General features: G+C 45.3%; 1 protein-coding gene across 4 annotated transcripts in view; it reads left to right on the top strand.

Annotated features, from left to right (window-relative positions):
* The window catches only part of Fam234a (family with sequence similarity 234 member A), a 28,865-nt gene continuing 10,375 nt past the window's right edge, over positions 1 to 18,490 (top strand). Inside the window, exon 1 of one of the 4 annotated variants that reach the window (XM_028756462.1) lies at positions 1 to 238. The gene's annotated coding sequence lies outside the window, so the exon portion shown is untranslated. Of the gene's footprint in view, positions 255 to 762; positions 820 to 18,490 lie in introns of those variants that run through there. The other 3 variants (XM_028756465.1, XM_028756463.1, XM_028756464.1) reach the window with 3 other exon arrangements.

Below are 18,490 nucleotides of genomic sequence, written 5' to 3'. Positions count from 1 at the left end.
GGTCCTCCAGGGTAGGACCTGTGGGGGCGTGGCGCACTGCCCTCTGGGCCGGGGCGGGCCGGGACGCGCCGGGGAGGGGCGCTACTCTCCGGCGTAGTCTATGCTCCTGTTCCGCCCCTGTCCTCCCGGGAGACTTGGGAATGTGGATCCCGGACTCCGGGGACCGCAGTTGAACCAGGTTCTGCAGTCCTATACCACTTGCTGAGGAGCTGGATCTCGCGGACGCGTCCGAGAGCAGGTCAGGATCCGACTAGGTAACTCAACGCGCGAGCTGTTTGGGGCCAGAGCCGTCTGCGTTCTATCGCCGTGAGGTAGTGGGGGCCTAGAACGGGTCCCACCTCTCGGAATGCGGCGCACAGCTAAGGTCGGCCCCGCCTGAGCTCCCAGAGTAGCCGACCACAGGGCCTGGCACCTTCAAGCGTGCGGAACTCGGCCAAACAAATCTGTGCTCCGTCGTGTCTGTTCCCTGGAGGGCGCTGTGGCGACCGGGAGCAACAAGGGTTGACGTGCCAGAGGGACCTTGTGCTCCGGTGGACATGTGTTAATCTCGTGCAGTTCCTTATATCCTAACGCTCTTTGGGCCCCGCGTGTTTAGTATCAGTGAGAATCAGTTCATATTCTTCAAGTTCAAAGCCAAGGCAGTGAGGTGGGTAAGGTCAGGAGTGGTAATGGTGATGTCTTTATATTCCACCCTCACAGTTTTGCTGTTCTTTTAATGCAGCCACCTCCGCCTTGAACTGGAAGCAATCTTCCTGCCTCGGCCTCTCAAATGCTGGACTTTCAGGTGCTCCATCATTACACCGAGCTGTTGTTTCTTCGGTACTGGCGTTTTTCTCACTCCTCCTTCCATTGCCTCCTTGTGCTGCTTTTCTTTTGCTTTATAACTAACACGACGTTTATTGGTTGAAAACAATCTTTATCCTAGGTGTGGGAGTGCATAACTGTAATCCCAGAAGTTGAGGCTGAGATGTGTGAATTCAGAGTTTGAGATCAGCCTGGGCTACAATATGAGGTCTTCTCCAAATAAAACAACCTTTATTCAGCACTTTCTGTGGGTAGAGAATCAGATATAGTCCACCTAGGTGATGATAGCCCAATATCTCTTGCCAAGTTGGGGGTTCTAAATCCAAGACTCAAAAGACCAGTGGCAGGAGTCCTGGATGCCTCTTTTCTGTTGGTAGCTGTCTTCCTTCGGATGGAGTTATCTGTAAGGGAAGTAGAGTGATAGAAACCACTGTTCTTATGACCCAGTTTGGAAAATCTAACACCCCCCCCTCCACATTCTTTCTGTATTACTAGGTACAAAGGAAGTAGGTACAGCAGAGCTTATGAAATGTGTGTGTGCACATGAGTGTGAGTGAAGGTGTTCATGAATTAGGAAAGATGAACTTGTAGGGGCTCTCCCTCCTCTATGTTCGATCCAGAGAATGCTCTCATTACGAGTCCTCCAGTGCTGGAATTGTGTGTCACCATTCCAGAACCCTACTAACTGACCTAGCTCCCCAATTCTTCTTTTGGGAATGGAGTTTTTTGAGACAAGTTTTGCTTTTCTCCCTGGCTAGCCTGGAATTCATGATATAGACCAGGCTGGCCTCAAACCAGAGGTGAGCCTCTTTGCTCTTTCAAGTATTGGAGTCTCAGAAATATGCTACCATATCCAGCTTGTGAATGTTATGGGGTTTTTTAGAAATAGAATTGGCTGTTTTGCCTGTGTGTGTGTGTGTGTGTGTGTGCACACCATGGGGATGCTTGGTGCCCATGGAGGTCAGAAAAGGATGTTGGATCCTCCAGAACTGGAATTAGATGGTTGTGAACCACCATGTAAGTGCTGGGGATTGAACCTGTGAACCAACTTCCAGCCCTTGGTGATTATATTTTAAAATCCTGCTATTGACCATGCCTGTGGGGAAAGGTGCCTATTTCCTGTACTTACAGCTGAAGTTTTCCACCTAACATTCACATGAGCTTTGATTTCTATGAGAATGACTGGTCAATTGGTCTTGGTATGGGTTTTTTTCCAGGGAAGGGATCATTCAGCACCCCTGGGGATGATATTGAACACTTGGAAGAGCAGACTTCCCTATAGAAAATGGAACCAGTCTTACAGAGAAAAGCATGGTCACAGTAGTAGAAAAGGCATAGGTGTTGTCACATCTAATTGACATCTTGTGTTCACAGTTGGCATTTAAAGTCACCTGATCCTGTGATATTTCTTTTTGTTTGTTTGTTTGTTTTTTTGGAGACAGGGTTTCTCTGTGTAGCCCTGGCTGTCCTGGAACTCACTCTGTAGACCAGGCTGGCCTCGGAACTCAGAAATCCGCCTGCCTCTGCCTCCCAAGTGCTGGGATTAAAGGCGTGCGCCACCACTGCCCGGCCTGTGAGATTTCTTTAATGAACATACATGTTAGTAAATAACTCATGTGTGTTTATGAGCACATGTGCTAGTAAATAACTGTCCCAAGAGAGGCTGATGACCATATTAAGAACATTTATTCAGTGCATACTTAAGTCTGTTTTCTGCCAGCTACCACTCTGCTTTGTCCTTGGGTGGGGCCAGGATGGGGGATGGGGAAGCAAGGACAAGTGTGTGCTCCTAAATTTCTGGAAATCTTTGTGGAGAGGACCCAGAGCAGTGTAAGAGGCGCCCTAAGTCACAGTCCTGTAAAGCATCATGGGAAGTGTTCCAGTAGATTCTGGGCACATCTGGGTTTTGCAGATACAGTAGAGGGAGAAGGGCAGGTGCAGAGCTGAAGTATGATGGGACACGAGGAGGGTGACACTGGACAATCAGGAACCAGGCATGGAAAGACCTGGTGTTATCCAAGGTTCCGAAGTGGTGATGAGTCATTCTGGAATTGTAAGAGGAGTAACATGACCAGTAGATATTTTGGGAACATTTGAGAAAGCTCCAGGATTCACTGTGCGAAGTTTTAAAATATAATCTATGTGGTCTCTGGGAGGTGGACCTACGGCTGCTGAGACAGCGCAGCAGGTAAATGCACCTGCCACCAAGCCTAGTGAGCTGACTTTGATCTTAGATCCCACTTGGCATGAGGAGAGAACCAACATCTGCAAGTTGTCCTCGGACTCTCACGTGTGATCTGTCTATAGCGTGTGTGTACCAACACCCTATACACACATTAAATAAAATGAAATAAAGAAGGAGGAGCCAGATTGACAGGTTAGATGAGTTAGAATCTTCAGGACTTGTTAAGCATTCCAAAAGTTACCATGGATTTCACTCAAAATTGATCTTGAAAGTGTTGTCAATCTCGTTTGTAAACTCCTTGGATCTTAGATTGTCATGGTATAGTCGGGTGGTGGCGGCGGCGGTGCACACCTTTATTCCCAGCACTTGGGAGGCAGAGGCAGGTGGATTTCTGAGTTTGAGGCCAGCCTGCTCTAGAGTGAGTTCCAGGACAGCCAGGACTACACAGAGAAACCCTGTCTCAAAAAAACAAAAAAAAAAAGAAAGAAAGAAAGAATAGATTGTCATGGTATAACACATGGTATAACAGAAAATGCTGAGTCCTAGCTAAATAACCAGAAAAGCAATCGATGCTGGCAGCTGGTGTGACTCATCTCTGAAGTGGAGTATATTTTAGAATGTTCATAAGTTGAACATACAGGAGAAGTGCTAGCTCATAGGTTTGGTTATCTGTTGACCTTAGTCAGTCTTGGTAATTAATTCACAGAACTAGTGTTCTCTACTTTTGTGAATGTATAGATATATACATTACAAAAGCTTTTTTTAAAAAAAAATGATAACAGTGGTCAGGCGTGGTAAGCACTAGCCTTTAATCTAGCATTGAGGAGGTACGGGTGTGAGTTTGAGGTCAGTCTCAGCTACTTTGGAAATTGAAGGCCAGCCTGGATTATGAGACTCTGTGTAAAAAACAAACAAAAAACAGGAAAAAAACAAACAAGATAAGAAGTAAATTGAGGCAAAGCTTCAAGCAAATTAATGAAAAATTAGTTAAAATGTACCTTAATAGTCCCCCTACTAAATACAGGAATGAAAAGGAATAATACAGATTTATGGGGAAATTACAGGAACTAAGTCTAATCTAATCTAGACTTCAGGGAAAAGTTTATTCTATGGGCTAATCTTTAAGACTTATCTGAGGCCCTGAGCATCAGGTCTGCATGTGCTGGGAAACTTTTTATCTCCGTCAAGGAACCATGACCTTAAAATTTGTTCCCCTTTGAGAACTTGCTGAGGCTCTGCCTTTGTTTTGAGATTGTGCTTTGTGGAGTCAATGGTGGCTCCCTGTAAACAACTGAACACTAACTATCTTTGTTTCCTATCTGCTTGGCTCAGCTAGAAAACCGGGTGCTGCCTAGCTGGTGTTTGTGGGTGTCTTTTAAGTATCTCCTATCGGAATGCAGTTAGAGTACAGGGAGCAGTCTTGGAGTTGGCACAGGCCACACAGTGTAAAAGACATTCTTTGTTCTTTCCTTTGCTGCTTTTGGTTTTCAAGACAGGGTTTCTGTAACCTTGGCTATCCTGGAACTCTTGAGACCATCCTTGAACTCAGAGAGCCAACTGCTGGGATTAAAGGTGTGTTGAGCCACATTCAGCTTGTTCTTGTTTTTTGTTTGTTTGTTTGTTTGTTTGTTTGTTTTTCCAGATAGGGTTTCTGTGTTTAACAGTCCTGGCTATCCTGGAACTTGCTTTGTAGACCAGTCTGCCAGTCTGGCCTTGAACACACAGAGATCAGCCTGCCTCTCTGCTGGGAATCAAGGTGTGATACCTAGCCTTGTTCTTGTCTTTTAAGACAAGATCTTGCTATATATACCCCAGGCTGAATTTCAACTCCCTATGATGGAGTGTGTGTGTGTGTGTGTGTGTGTGTGTGTGTGTGTGTGTGTTGGGGTCTTTCAATTACTGATGTGTACCATCATGCCCAGATGGTAAATGCATTTTTTAATTATTGTATACTGTTAGGCTTTAGAACAGAGACTGAATTATCTTGCTCATCTTTTTGTCCAGAGACTTGCTCCTTATAATCTACCCATTATGGTTTCAGTGATCTTTGAGTGTCCACTGTGTGTGTGGCTTGTGGGATACTGTAGATGTCTTTCTGCCATAAAACAGCTGTTGATCTGTCAGAAGATGAGGATGCACAGGACGCTTTGAGTGGGAGATGTGCCACAGTAATAGGATACTGGCCTAGCATGTGCGAGGCGCTGAGTTACACGCCCATGAGCACGCGTGCGCGCGCACGTGTGCGTGTGTGTGTGTGTGTTTGTCCACACACTCGAGTACACACTTGATCGTGTGTACACACATGAGAGAGTGTATGTGTGCGTGACAGCATGCGTGTGTATGTGTGAGGGAGCATGTGTGTGTGACCGAGTATGTGTGTGTGTCCCTTTACTTTCAGATATCAATAGAATTGGCATTGCCATTTGTTCTGTCTGACCTGGGATTTCAGATTTCAAACCTTCCATAAGTATGAAGCAAACAGAATCTGATTCATTTTTTGTTTGTTTGTTTGTTTTTGTTTTTTTTGGTTTTTTGTTTTTGGTTTTGTTTTTTTCGAAACAGGGTTTCTCTGTGTAGTCCTGGCTGTCCTGGAACTCACTCTGTAGACCAGGCTGGCCTCGAACTCAGAAATCCACCTGCCTCTGCCTCCCAAGTGCTGGGATTAAAAGTTGTCACCGACTTTTGGGGAAAGGGGAAGCATATTTATTTATTTTCTGCATCTCCCCTGTTTATGAGCTAAAGCAGCTATTGCACAATTTTATTGTTCTGCCCCATAATCAACCTTTTCACTCAGGTCATGATAGCCTGTGTGCATGGACAGGTGTGGCAGCCCCAGGGACTTGATTGAAAGAGTGAACACTGTCTAGTTTCCTGATAGTCCATGGTGCCAGGGTATAATCAACTTCAAAAGCCAGCATCAAAACTGTCTTGCTCCAGAGCGATCGCGGTTTGTTTGCCCACTTACATGACATCTAGCATAGGGTGGAGATGTTGCTTCTTAGATGCTTGTCTAGCGTGAACAAGGCACTGGTTTCAATCCTTAATTCCTAGTACTTCAATGTGTATATATATATATACATGTCTATATACATTGTCCTGCGTGTTTTGTATATTTGTAGATGTCCATGAGTGTGTGCGTTGGGAGGCTAAATGGACAGCAGGGATCTTTCTCAGTTCTTCTCTACTGTATTTTTTTAGATTTACTTATTTTATGTACATGAGTGCTTTTTCTGTGTGTATGCTTTTGCACCACTTGAGTTCCTGTTAGAGGTCAGAAGAGTGTTGGATCCCCTGGGATTGGATTTACAGATGGCTGTGAGCTGTCATGCATATGCTCGGAATGGAACCGGAGTCTTCTAGAAGAGCAGCAGCAAGCACTCTTAACTGTTGAGCCATCTCTCCAGCCCTGACAATAAATTGTTAAGAAATGTATTTTAAAACAATTTTTTGTTTACATGTAATTGTAGCACTTATTAAGATGAAGGCAAATTTGCATCCTAGCGAGACTGTTGTGCTTCTTTATTTTTTAACCTGTGAAATTAAAGTTAAGCTGAGGTCACATACCTTTAATCCCAGTGCTTCGGAAGTGGAGGCAGGTGCCTTTCTGTGACCTCAAGGCCAACTTGATCTACTTAGTGAGTCGGAGGCCAGACAGGGATGCACAGTGAGATCCTGTCTCAAAATAAATATAAAAAAAAAATTTAAAGTAAAGATGAAGGTGTAGTATCCATTAATCCCAGCCCTCAGGAGGCAGAGGCAAGCAGATTCCTGTGAGTTTGAGACTAGCCTGGTCTACAGTGAATTACAGAACAGTCAGGGTTATGTAGAGACTGTCTCAATAAAGATTGAATACTCAACACTCCAAACATTGCATCTTCAGAACTCACTCACTAACTTACATGATATTTTGATTTTATAAATGCTGTATTTATATTTGCATAAATGTGTAATAAAAATGCTAGAAGTATATTTAGAGCATCTAAGAAATTATAGAAATTTAGTCCTAATGTGAAACTGGGATTCTTTTGGGATTGTTTGTTTTCAGTGCAGGGTCTTATGTAGCTCTGGCTAGCCCTGAACTTGCTATGTAGCCAAGGCTGATCTCAATCCTTTGTGCTTTCTGTCCCTGTCTCCCAAGTGCTAGGATTATAGTGTTTACCACTGTGCCTGGTCTTGTTTTTCTAATAACCAAATGTCCAGACTCTAGTTGTTAGTGTAGACCCTACCAGTGTCTTAGGGACAGTACCTGGCTCAGTTTCCCTGAGTTGGAATCCATACCAGGTTTTCTTGGCAGCCAGGCCTTGGAAAGCTTTGTCTGGTCCTCCAGGTATTTTTAATGACCACAGCAAAGGAAAACATTAATACCTCCCTGGCAGTGATGAACACATCTTTGAACCAGTCTCATGATGCCTGTTTGCAAAGCTGAGTGAAATATGAACTGGCTGGCTTGGGCTTTGTTGCTCTTGAGGCCTTTAATAACTATCTTCATTTGTTGATGTCTGAGTAGAGGCCAACCAACAAAGTCCTTAGGGATTTATTTTATGGGTGCCATAAAGGAATTTCTCAGGAGTCCTTTCATTTTTCAAAGACTTTCCTTTCCAAGCTAAGCCTGCACTCACCCTTTCTGCAGCAGGGAATTAAATCCAGCAGTGAACGCACCAACTGTCCCTTTCGTGTTTAAGCTGTCACCAGGGTCTGGCCTGAGTGATCCTTCCTTGGTGAACTGTGGTCTTCGATCTCAGCACTGAGTATTTGGGGGTCCCATTGCTGACCCATTAGGCTGTATTGTTTTTCTCCACTCTGAAAAGGGAAGTGACTGCAGAGGGTGGTTTTCAAGAAGCCAGTAATTATTCAGGAATAAAGAGTTGCGGCAGGCCAGCGGCTTGGCAGTTCTTGGACTATGTCCCTGAATTACTACAAAACCCCTCCATTAACAATATCCTTCCATCCACAAGCTAAGCAAAACAAAAGGTTCCTGTCTTTGGAGCAAAACAGCCTCATAGGATGCGGGCCTGGAGGCATTAGCTAAGGTGCCCAGGGCAGCTGCTGCTTCCTCCTGAACTCGTGTGAACCTCTGACTCCACCTCCTCGTGAAGGGTTTCCTTTACTTTTAAAATTATGTTCTGTTTGGAACTAATTATGTAATCAAAAGATACTGTAAAGATAGTGTAGTGTTGTCTTGACTCCCTTGAACCTGGATGATAATGTCGTGCGCATGAAACTGGACATCTTGCCTTCTACAGGAAGTCGTTAGTTGTACAGTGTCTGTTAATACAAGGACGACTATTTCATCAGCCTGACAGCCTTACTGTAGGTGGTACTGACATGCCCATCAGGATGCCAGTCTGTACCTCAGGACAGAGACACTCCCTGTCTGTTAAACCACCTCTTACGCCGGGCAGAAAAGGAAGAGCTGTCGCTGGCCATTACTTTGCTGCAGCAACAGTGGAGTTCTGTAGTTTGCTCTTAGAAACTCAGCCCAGGCAGTGATTCTGGGAGAAACGAGTGTTGGACACCATTGTCTTGTAGTGAGGGGGAAGAAATGCCGCCTTTCTCCATCTGTCTGGCTCAGGTTCATTTTAGGGATAAATAACATGATCATGATTTTATTTGATTTAGGCCTAGAGTCTTGCAGTGCTTGGTTCTTTAGTTTTCTCTCAGAACAGAAACTTGAAAGAGAGATCCCAGTGGGACTGGAGAGATGACTTGGCTTGGTGATGAAGAACACTTGCTGCACTTGCAGAGAATCTGGGTTCAGTTCCCAGTACCCACATGACAGCTCACCACCATTGTAACTCCAATTCCAGGGGATCCAGTGCCAGCTTCTAGCTGTTATGGACATCAAGCAAACATGTGGTATACAGACATGTATATAATTCATCCAAAATACTTACATACATAAAATTTTAAAAATATATTTTTAAAAATCACATCTTTCGCCGGGCGGTGGTGGCGCACGCCTTTAATCCCAGCACTCGGGAGGCAGAGGCAGGCGGATTTCTGAGTTTGAGGCCAGCCTGGTCTACAGAGTGAGTTCCAGGACAGCCCGGGCTATACAGAGAAACCCTGTCTCGAAAAACCAAAAAAAAAAAAAAAATCACATCTTTCATGAAGTATTTATCTTTTTACTTTTTATTATCCCAACACTTCTAGGCAGAGGCAAGTGGATCCTGTGAGTTCAAGGCCAGTCTGGTCTACAAAGTGAGTTCCAGAACAGCTAGAGCTACATAGACCCTATCTCTAAAAACAAACAAACAAGCAAACAATTGTTGCTCTTGCAGTGATCCCAGGTTCAGGTCCCAGAACTCCCATGGTAGCTCGAAACTATCGGTAACTCTGGTTCCAGAGACTTGGACACCCTTTTTTTTTTTTTTTTTTTTTTTTTTAACTTTTATTTATTTATTATATGTAAGTATTCTGTAGCTGTCTTCAGACACCCACAAGAGGGCATCAGATCCTATTATAGATGGTTGTGAGCCACCATGTGGTTGCTGGGATTTGAACTCATGACCTCTAGAGGAGCAGTCAGTGCTCTTAACCACTGAGCCATCTCACCAGCCCTGGACACCCTTTTTTGATCTTCATGCTTCATGGTATATCTATCCATCCATTCAGATAGATGACACACATCCACATAAAATAAATCTTTTTTTAAAAAAAAGTTTTAAGCCTTAGAAGTCTAATAATACTTAGTAGACAAGCTAATTACGCTCTCATTATCTATTTAGTGTGAGTGTTTATGTGTAGAGGAAGCATATGTCCCATGGTGCGTGTGTGGAAGTCAGAGAAACCAAGGTTTGTGAAGTCTGCTCTTTCCTTCCTCTTCCCAGGATCCAACTCAGTTCTCTGGGGATACTCAAGGAAGGGCCCTTACCCACTGAGCCACCCCACCCACCCTTGAAGTTCTTTACTTTATCATTGAGTACCTCCCAAGGTTTCTGTCTACTGGCTCCTTTCCATGGGAGGCTTTAAAGTTTTCAAAGACATCCCAGGTAGAAGTTAGTATCTCTCTTCTGTCAGTCATTTGTTATAGACGCCAATATAAAAACAGCTCTGTGAAACTAGCCTTTGTCTAGGATGAGGGCTGTGGCCTTTGGACATGGCCCTAGTAAACCATGGAGGGCTGTGACCACATGGCTAGTTCAGCAGAACTTAGAACCTCAGGGCTGATATGTTTATATATACTGTGACTTATTTGTAATAGCTCAAAGTAGAAATACTCAAATATCCTTCAGTGCACGTCTGAGCAAACTGCAGATTGCACAGCATGGGCTGCTCAGCCCTGAAAGGAGGAGACTGCCAATCCCTGTGCCGATGTGGGTGGATCTCATTATACTGAACAGAAAACAGCGTCAAAGTTCACATGCCATGATCCACTAAGCAGCGTTCTCTGAAGACAGTATTTAGAAATGGAGGGTTCAGCAGGGAATGATGGGCGTGCCTGCCTTTAATGGTAGCACTTGGGAGGACCAGGAACTCACGGTCACCCTTGACTATACAGGCAGCTCCAGACTAGACTAACTTACTTGAGCACCTTTATTTGAGAGAGAGAGAGAGAGAGAGAGAGAGAGAGAGAGAGAGAGAGAGAGAGAGAATGAATGAGAATGAGAATATATGAATAAGATAGTTCAGCAAGTAAAAGTTCTTGCCACACAAACCTGGTGACTTGAGTCTAACCTGTGCAAGCCATAGGAAGAGAGAACCCTTATTTTTTTTCTTGTTTTTGTTTTTCAAGACACGGTTTCTCTGTGTAGCTCTGGCTGTCCTGGACCTCTCTTTGTCCCGGCTGACCTTGAACTCAGAGATCTACCTGCTTCTGCATCCCGACTGCTAGAGCTGAAGGCTTTCGCCACCACTGCCTGACTCCTGTTGTTTTTTTTTTTTTTTTGGTTTTGGTTTCTTTTTTTCTTGTTTTGTTTTTTAATTAAAAATTATGGGATTGGAGAAATGGGTTAGTAGTTCAAAGCACCAGCTGCTCTTTCAGAAAACCCAGGTTTTATTTCCAGTGCCCACATTGCAGCTTTCAACTCCCCCCCCCATAACTTCAGTTCCAAGGGATCCAACACTGTCTTCAAGTGTATGTGATGCACACACTACAGGCAGGCAAACACTCATCCATGTAAAACATAATTTTAACCTTTTAAAAAATTATGTGTGTTAAGTTTCAAATCTGGGACTAGTGGCTGAGGTGCTTACCTAACATATTAAACCAGATCTGGCCTCCAGGTTCTCCCAGCATCCCTCAGTCCCTACCTGTTTTGGGGTATGGCTAGCATACCTGCCTTCTACCCTGCTCTCCAGCCCAGGGCCTGGGCTGCCCTTCCCCAAGAGGCTCTTCCCTATATAACCCAGACATTTCAGTTACCTACCCCTTTGGTACCTTCGGCCCCTGGCTACTGTGCTTGGTTCCCCTCTGTCCTTCCCCTTTTCCCTCTCCCACAGGGTTCAGGATCATGACCACTCTGTACTCTCCAAGATATCTCCACCTCTGGCTCTGCCACATATCTGTAATTAACTTTATCCTCCATCATACCTAGGAGTGGTTGTGTCGTTTCCTTTTCTTTTTATTTCCTTTAAAAAAAAAAAAATCAGTGTGTATGGGTGTATATCTATGAACCACACACATGCAGTACCCAAGGAGGCCAGAAGAGGGCCCCTGGAACTGGAAGTATAGTTGTGAGCTGCCATGCAGGTGCTGGGAACTGAACTCTACAGGGTCTACAGGTTCTCTACAGGTGCATCAAGTACCCTTAACTGCTAAGTTATCTTCCCAGGCAAAGAAGCAATTCTTCTTTTTTCTTTTCTTTTTTTTTTTTTTTTTTTTTTGGTTTGGTTTGGTTTGGTTTTTTCAAGACAGGGTTTCTCTGTATAGCCCTGGCTGTCCTGGAACTCACTCTGTAGACCAGGCTAGCCTCGAACTCTCGAACTCAGAAATCCGCCTGCCTCTGCCTCCCAAGTGCTGGGATTAAAGGCGTGCGCCACCACCGCCCGGCAAGAAGCAATTGTTAAATGTTGTCTTTTTGACCTCTCCATGCCTGCATTCATGCACACAACAATACTAAATGAACTTAAAGAGAACACAGTTCTGATGTGTGCAAATCTAACTCAAACTTCAACAATTGTGGATAGGATTCAATTCTATATTTATCCAATCCAGCGTAAGTCCATGGATTTATATAAACAAATGTTTAAAATGGAAATGTCACTGGGCAGGTGTGTGTTTGACAGACTGTTTAGAAAATCAGAATAAAAAAAATAATCAAACTGTTAGATACAGGCTGGGCGGTGGTGGCGCACGCCTTTAATCCCAGCACTTGGGAGGCAGAGGCAGGCGGATTTCTGAGTTGGAGAGTTCGAGGCTAGCCTGGTCTACAGAGTGAGTTCCAGGACAGCCAGGGCTACACAGAGAAACCCTGTCTCGAAAAAAAAAAAAAAAAAAAAAAAAAAGAAAACAAACTGTTAGATACAAATTAGGAAATAATTTAGACACAAATAAGGAAATAAAACAAGCATTGAAATGAAGAAGCATACCATTTTTCCCACATGCCTCAGCCTGGCTGACCCCTCTGCCTCTGGCTGTTCTCCCACACGCGCCTCCTCAATTTTATCATTCTGTGTATGTGTGCTCATATGTGTTTGTGTGTGTGCGCGTGTGTGCATGCAGAGACCAGAGATCAGCCTCTAGTGCTCTCTGGGAGCTGTCCCTCTTTTTGAAGGTCATGACTGGAACTTGCTGCTCTCCATTTTGACTAGGCTGGCTATCCACTGAGCCTCAGAACTCCTGACTCTACCTCCCTAGTGCTGGGGTTACAAAGCTTGCTTAGCTAGCATATTATATGGATTTGGAGGGCAAACTTGGGACCTCATCCTTGATTGGCTCGCCTTCCACTGACTGATCTACCTACCCAGCTTCCTCCCCTCCTCTTCTCTCTCTTCCTTTCTTCCTTCCTTTTTTTTTTTTTTTTTTGGTTTTTCGAGACAGGGTTTCTCTGTGTAACCCTGGCTGTCCTGGAACTCACTCTGTAGACCAGGCTGGCCTTGAACTCAGAAATCCACCTGTCTCTGCTTCCCAAGTGCTGGGATTAAAGGCGTGCGCCACCACTGCCCGGCCCTTTCTTCTTTTCTTTTTCTACTTTTTTTAAGACAACCTCTCATGAAGCTCACTATGAAGTCACTATAAAGAGGAATCTGTCCATGAACTCACAGAGATCCATCTGCCTCTGCTTCCTAAGTGCTGGGGTTAAAGGCATGTATGTGCCACCACACATGGCCTTTTTTTTTTGTATTTTTCAGACAGGGTTTGATGTATTTAGTTAGCCTTATACTCTCTGTGTTGACAGGAACAGCCGTGAACCTCTGCCAAGTGCTGGCATCACGTGTGTCAGCCACGCCTGACTTCTCTCTTTGAGGAGGAACCATATCTACAGTCATTTTGTTCCATAATCCTTACTATGGTGAATATTTAATCCTCTTTCCTTCTGTCTCATCAGATTTATTGAAAAAGCTCCTTACCCTATTTTCAGCGGCCTTCCTAATGCTTCCATGCCAAATGCCTTCTAGAGTGCTTTAATAACTGAATGGGAAGTGTCTAGTTAAGTTTGTTATTGTTGCTTTGTTTACAAGGCAATACACAAATAGTTTTCATTGTGTATAAAACCAGTACTGAACCAGTATTCCAAGTCTTGACCACACCCAGCTCAGCATTCATGTCTCTGTGGCCACGCTCACACCCAGCTCAGCCCCCAAATGGAGGCTGAGTAACATAGAATCATGACCTTCTCTTTCTGGAGGTCAGGACAGGATTAAACTATGGCTTGCAGCATGCCAAGCATGTACTCTATATCTCTAAGCTACATCTCCAGTGTGCCTGTGAGCTGGTGCTCTCTCCTCTCCTCTCCTCTCCTCTCCTCTCCTCTCCTCTCCTCCCCTCCCCTCCCCTCCCCTCCCCTCCCCTCCCCTCCCCTCCCCTCTTCTCCCAGACCACCTCTGTGATTCATTTGACTGAGGGCTTCCTGTACAGACCTGCTATGTAAAGGAAGCTGGTGCTGATGCCGAGCTCCTGGTTGCTTTACCTCCACCCTTCACTTACTAGGATTACAGACACGCGTTGTCTTGTCTGGCCCATCGTTGACTTATTCGTTTATATTTTATATCTTTTTTACGTCTATGTTTTATTTTATTGTGTATTGGTGTTTTGACTGGATATGTGTCTGTGTAGCACACACATACAGTGCCCATGGAGGCCAGGACTACAGTTGTGACTCAGTGGAGTCCACTGGGCTCCTGTACCAGAAACCCTTGCTTCGGTCTCTAGTGTCACAAATAATACGATGAGGCGTCCTTCACTCTCCAGCCCTGCATCCCTTGTCACAAGCTTGCCTCTTGGTCCTGGGTTTCTAGGTCTGATTCCCAGGCTACCCTCACTGTACCCAAGAGTCTAGTGAGAAGGTCCAGTTTCGGCCTGGGAATCTGGAGATAGCTCATGCAGCCTTGCTGCTTCCTGGACAATGGCTGTCAGCAACAAGTGAGTGAGCTCTACTTTCTAGGCCTCTGTTTCCTATCTGTAAAGTGGGATGCAGCTGCTCTATGTCCCATCACCCGAGGGCAGGACAAAGCATGCAGTTAGCCTGTGTCAGGGACTCTCAGGGCTCCGTCAGTGACCAAGCAGAGGAAGGCCTTACTTCCCTCTGCCACACACACTGCACCAGTGCCTCCTGTAGAAACTGATTTTCACACAAGAATAAACCCTGCAGGCAAGTTGAAGTGCTGTCTTAGTTTTTCTTGCTGTATCATCATCGTCATCATCCTCATCATCATCATCATCATCATGTGTTCACTTGTGCACAAGCCACAGAGCACGTGTGACAGTCAGAGGATGGTCTCCTCCCCCTGTGGTCCAGGGATTGAGCTCAGGTCATCAGGCTTGTACAGCAAGCACCTTTACCACGGAGCCACTTCTACAGCCATATTTATGACTTAAAAAAAATATTTTTAAGTGAAGAGAATTGAACCCCTGGCCTCTTAAACATTAGGCAAATATTCTGCCACTGAGCCGCAGCCATAAACCCCACATATTTCTTTCTTTCTTTGGGGGGGGGGTGCTGTCCTGGAACTTACTCAGTAGACCAGGCTGAACTCAAACTGTAGAGCTCTGTCTGCCTCTGCCTCCTTAGTGCTGGGATTGAAGGGTGAGCCATTGCATCTCTCTCTCTCTCTTGGTTTAGTATCTACGAGTTTTTAAAGATTTAAAATTTTTACTTTGTGTCTGTGAATGTTTTGTCTGCAAAAGCTGTGTGTGCCTGCTGGGTCCTCTGGGACTAGGGTTTAGACTATTGTAAACCACTGTGTGGGGCCGGGGATCAGTTAGGATAAGCCACCTCTCTAGCCTGTATCAACAAGTTTTAATAGTGGATATATGATTACTGCAGAAACCACAAGTGCTCTTTTAATGGTTACCAGTGTACCAGTGTGGCACTCACACCTAATCTCCACAGTCAGGAGGCAGAGGCAGCTGGATCTCTGGGTTTCAAGCCAGTCTAGTCTATATAGCTATATAGGAGTTTGCAGGATAGCCAGGGCTACATAGAAAGGCCCTTTCTCAAAAAAAGGGGGGGGGAGGGGGGAGGGGAGGAGGTAGCAAAGATCAAAGAAAAGAAAGAAACTGGGTCCATCATGTACTACCATGCCTGATTTTTTTTAAATTACGTGTGTGTGTGTGTGTGTGTGTGTTTGTGTGTATGTGCCATAGTGCATGTGTGAAGGTTGGAGGACAAGTTTGCAGGAGCTGATTTCTCTTCCTACTCTGTGAAGCCCAGGGATCAAATTAAGACTGTCAAGCTTGCCGGCAAGGGTCTGCCCGATGGGCCTTCTAACAACCCCGATTTTTTTCTTTCTGAGATGGTGTCTTGCTTGGCCAGTTTAAAGCCTGGCTTTAAACTTGCTGTATAGGTGAGCATGACTTTGAACTTGTGATGCCTTTGCTTCTGCCTCCCCTGGATCACAGGCTTATACTACTGTGCCCAGTATATGTGGTGCTGTGCTGGGGACCAAACTCAGGGATTCATGCATCCAGGCAAACACCCTACCGGCTCAGCTCCATGCTCAGCCTTTGAGTACCAATGTGCAACAGGGTCTGGGACAACACTTTGTTCTGGGCACAGGCGGAAGGCGGTGGCATGATGGCGGGAGAGCTGGGTGGGTAACCGGTGGTATGGAGAGTCACTGTCATCTCAGGCACAGGGAGGTCCTGACTTTTTGCCAGATTTTCTTAATTCTACATGTGGCCAGGAGGCCTTTCTGTCAGCCTCCTCCCCTGTTGCTTTGCCTCCTGCTGTTTCTACAGAAAGCTTTGTAATCTTCAAGGCAGGCAATGGCACCTGCGGCCCCTCCACCAGACATTAACCCTTTGAGTCAGAGTCTCTCTTTGTTGAGCAGGCTGGCTCCAAAGTTCTGAGCTCTAGCATTCCCCTGCCTGCCTCAGCCTCCAGAGTAGTTGGGACTATTGCTTGGTTCTGCCAAAATAAAATATTTTTATAATTTTCTATTTTAACTGTCCTCTTTGTTAAGCCATGTATTCCTAATAAAAAAGGCATCAATAAAAGGGAAAAAGAAAATTAAATAAACAAAAATGTTACTTACCTAGGCATAGTAATGAGTACCTGTTATCTAGCACCTTTAACCCCGGTACTTGACGGGCAGAGGCTGGCAAATCTCTGGGTTCCGTGACAGCCAGGCCTACATAGTGAGAACCAGCTGAAAAAAAAAATCACAAATACACATAATATGTTCACATTTAATCTCCTTAGAGCTTACGCTGATTGATTGGGATTTTATTTTATTGAGGATTTTTATTTATTTGTGTTCTGTCAGGATCACACATAGCTAGCCTAGGCTAGCCTCAAACTCATTTAGTAGTAAGGATGACTTAAACTCCTTACCCTCCCGATTCCTCCTCCCAGGCACTGGGATTACACAAGTGCGTTATCACCACTGACTTTACTGAGAATCTTTAAGGTAGTTTTTCTTGTTTTGTTTTGTCTTTTCAAGACAGGATGTCTCTGTGTAACAGCGATGGCTATCCTGGAACTCACTTTGTAGACCAGGCTGGCACCTACCTTTAGCCCAGTACTCAGCAACAGCAGATGATTCTCTGTAAGTTTGAGGCCAGCCTGGTCTGTATAATGATACCAGGTCATATGAGACCCTGTCTCAAAACTACCACCCACTCAAAAAAAAAAAAAAAAAACAAATAAGAGGAAAAGAGGGGTCATGCAGTAGCTTAGCATTTAAGTGCTATGGCTAGGGTAGACAAGGTCTGGGGGTTCAGTCTCCAGAGCCTCGAGTGTGCACATGTGTGCACACATACACATGCACACATACACACACACACAATATATGTATAGTACTGTACCAATGAGGATATAGGTCTGTACTTAGAGCAACAAAGTGTCCTGAGAATTCCTGCCAAAAAGAACGACTCCAGACACACGTTGGGTGTGCCGATTCAAGGACAGCCTTCCCCTTTTCCTCTGTGCACCAATCCTGGTTGGCAGTAAGGAGATAAGCCCCTACTGTGGAGTAAGGAGAAATGCATTCATTCTCTGATTGCGTGAGCTGTGATGGCTAAATTGATGGTACCCAATGGGGATGGACAAACAAGGCCCTCACAGTCCCTGTCCACCTGGCTGCCCCGGAGACCCCGGAGAACATTAATCATGAGCCCGACTCAGACCCCACCTGAGGGGCTGTTAGATAATATGGTGCATTGCATCAGGTGGCCCTAGTGTGGCTTGCTGTGGCAGGGCCTGCTGCAGTCATCGGTGACCTGAAATGCATTTACTGAAGGCTTCACAACCCCTTAAGTCTGCCTGGGCTTATGAAGACAAAGACCCCCCCAAGACCAATGAGCAGGTGTCCCAGCAGTTGGCCAGGATCATCTATTGAACATACCCTCAGGTGCCCCACCCACCAGGTAGGTCTGGGAAATGTGGACCTTGAGGACAGATGGGTTGTGTTTTCAAACTCCTTAGTGCCCTGGCTGATGTCCCATGTGTGAAGCTTTTTGTTGTTTTTGAGATGAGGTCTCGTTCTGTAGCTAGTCTGGCTTTCTACAAGGACAGTCCCCTGCTTCAGCCTCCCAATGCCAATAGTGCAGGTATGAGACACCAGGCCTGGCTAGGTGTATGAAGCTTATCTACACAGCACCAAAGATGCTCTGGCTTCCGACAGGTGATGACGGCAGCCAAGCTCAGGCTGGCGTTTCCTGTGAGGAGTGTGAGGCTTCCAGAGGTTTAAAGATAGACTCTGAAATGGTAGCATGTGGCATGGAGCATGTGGTCCTCTTTGCTTTGCCAAAGACACATTTCAGAAGTTCCTCCCCCGTGTTCGTGGTGCTGCTTGCTGAAGCTCTGCTTTTCTCCAGGCCCTCAGCTCACCCGTGGGCCCTGCTGTTGACCCTTGCCAGATGCAATTGCTGACTTTTCCCCTGGTTATCTTTCCATG

Source organism: Grammomys surdaster, unplaced genomic scaffold (genome assembly GCF_004785775.1).
Source record: "Grammomys surdaster isolate TR1022 unplaced genomic scaffold, NIH_TR_1.0 126121, whole genome shotgun sequence".
NCBI lineage: Eukaryota > Metazoa > Chordata > Mammalia > Rodentia > Muridae > Grammomys > Grammomys surdaster.
This window is presented reverse-complemented; position numbering and strand designations above follow the sequence as displayed.